Below are 3,002 nucleotides of genomic sequence, written 5' to 3'. Positions count from 1 at the left end.
CACAATTTATATCATGAATAATTCCTTCTCGGAAGAGAGGAGAAATGCCCAACATCGGATTTGGGTTATCTTTGAGAGCTTGCCGAATGCTTTCTTCCAATATTTGTTGTAATTAATCCTTGGACTAGCTCTCAGTCTTTTTAACCGACTTCACTAGGCTGTCCGAACAAGTATCTATCTATTTGCCTTTGTCTTTGAATTTTTCACCTGGGGAAGAAATAGAGGAGATGATTTCTTGACCAAAATCAATGATGAATATGTTGGATGGAGGAGGAATCAGAGGCTCTTCAGGGATCTAATCAGGTATCCGGGTGGGAGAACCTTCATCAATGTGAATAATCCTTGGAGTTGGAATTGCAGGAAGCATTGACTAAGTGGCTCCGAAGGCATCAATCGTCAACTTGTTTTTTACCTTAGCCAGGTCTCGGCTTTGTTGAAAAGTTTCTTGTAAGGATGATGACCAAGAAACTGAGGACCATTTGATCTATTATGCTTCTGAAAGGACTTTGATAGGAGGTTCCCTGATATTTTGTAGTCCCAAAATCACATTTTCCACCAAGTCTTCATCATCATCATCATCATCATCATCATCATCATCATCATCTACTTCAAGAGTTTCAAATTCCATGATTTCTTCATCGTTTGATTCATCTCGGAGCGCACAATCTGAGATCATTTTCCATTGCACTTTTTTTGTTCTCATTCTCCCTCTCTTGCATAGGAAAGCCCAGCCTCCGATGCAAGCACTTGATCGGACTTTAGTTAACTCAACCATTTAAATTTTTTTTGAAAACTCACGTTGATTTGCTTAGAAAGCGAATCATATGCGTTAGCAGTAGGAGATTGGGCTTTGAGATGATCGAAGGTTTCATCAAGGATGTGAAGCATTTCATCAAACTTGTAGTTCGGAATATCCAGGTGATGTTGAGTGGAATGAATAACCTTGATGAGCACTTCTAGCATAACCATGTTTATCGCATCTTTGTGACGAATTTCTTTCTCAAACCTTTGAATTTTTTTTTTCATGTTGGACATGAGTTTGCTTGATCAGAGTGTTGGTGGCAGAAAGCATGTTATCATGAACTTTAACAATTGTGGTGACATTTAAGATGTGATAATCCATGTTTTACATGTAGCATGCTACGACATCTTCAAGAGTATGACTAAGACGAAGCAAGATACACTAATTCAACTGGTTGGCTCTGTCAAGTTCCGAGGGAGCAACAACTTGGATCTAGGAAAGAGACTTAATGATGAGTTCGAGATTGGAATCAAGACCTGTGACTTTCTGATAGAGTTTTGTGTCAAGGTCTGTGTCTAGGTTATTTCTTTATTGCCCTTAGCCTATATTCCATTTCCAAAGTTATCCTTTCCTTACTCAAGGGCAAGTAAGGTCTAAGATTAAAAACGAAACAACTTTGGAAAGGATAAAAAACCTCCCCAAGCTTAGACCTTACTTGCCCTCGAGTAAGAAAAGGACAACTTTGGAAATGGTATAGAGGCTAAGGGCAATAAAGAAATAACCTAGACACACTAACAACTTAAAAACGAAAACCTAACTAACAAGAACTACAGAAGATAAAAATAACAAAGAATAAAATATGCATGCAAAAATAAAGAAAATGAATAATGAACTAAAATAATATGAAAAGGAGAAACGAACAACTAAAAATAAAAACATGTTTCACCTTATTTTTACTTTTTAAATTTTTTTTAATACGATCAAACTTTACATCGAAAAAGAGCTCCAAGCACTAACACCTAAGCAACCATCATGCTACCCTTCATGTATCACAGACTCCCAAAGTGAGGAAGACCACGAAACGGTGTAACCCAATAGTCTAACCCTAGTTTTATTTGAACTTTATACCTTAACTAGCTTTATGAGCGAAAACAACACAGTCCAGATCTCATGTCCTTAAGACTAGATGGTCAAGAATCATAATCGATGCATCCTTAAGAACCCGACATGACCAAATCAGCTTTTGCCAAAGCAACAAGAGCCAACCCCGTAGGAGCCCGAACTCTATGCTTTCACTTTTTCGAGAGCCACAAGTATCAGATCACACAGTTCTTTATTCGCCAAATATGACTTTGAAACAGCTTCTAATTTGATTGAACTTGGATTTGTAACTTTGTTTTGAGCTTGAATTCTTCAATCTTTTTTTTTTGAAATTTCTTCAATTGAGTGCTTGAAATTCTTGCTTTAGGTACTGGATATAACGTTGTACCCTTTCTTCTTTCTTTGACTGTGTGGATTTGATACTTAAGCTCTCTGTTACCGCGAGGGTAACCCGTGTCAACAAATAGGGTCATGTTTTGTGGGTCCAGAGTTATCACTACTAGAAAAAAGGCCTTTTACGACGCTCATTGCGCCTCGTAAAACGCTCAGACGACGCGCAAATGCGTGTCAAGGAAGGCCCTGTCATAAAGAGAGACGACGCGCTTTTGCGCATCGTCTATAGACGACGCGCATTTACGACGCGCATTTACGACGCGCGGTTACGACACACAATGCGTATCAAGGAAGGCCCTGTCATAAAGGAAGACGACACGCATTTGCGTGTCGTAACCTTACGACGCGCGTGTTAATGACACGCAATGCGTACCAAGAAAGCCCCTGTCAAGAAAGGCCATGTCATAAATGAAGATGACATACATTTTTGCGTATCGTAAATTTAAATGTTTAAAAAAAAAAATTTATATTTATTAATTTTTAAATTAAATTTTCATTTAATTTCTTATAATAGAAATAAAATACCATATACAAAAAATACAATCCATTGCATAATATAAAATAAATTGCACAAATTATAATGTCATACAAAGAATCATTCAAATGTTAAAGAAAAATAATACATTGCTAACATGTGTTATACATTCCTATAAAACTAACAAATAATCATACAACTCTGTTTCTTACTGGAAAGGAATGCCAAACATGATTACAAGTCTCCCTTAATCTTGATTATAATCAAATGTATCTTTAATTCTTTATATAA

Source organism: Lactuca sativa, chromosome 4, assembly GCF_002870075.4.
Source record: "Lactuca sativa cultivar Salinas chromosome 4, Lsat_Salinas_v11, whole genome shotgun sequence".
NCBI lineage: Eukaryota > Viridiplantae > Streptophyta > Magnoliopsida > Asterales > Asteraceae > Lactuca > Lactuca sativa.
The sequence above is the reverse complement of the archived record's forward strand: the minus strand, read 5'-3'. Positions refer to the sequence as shown.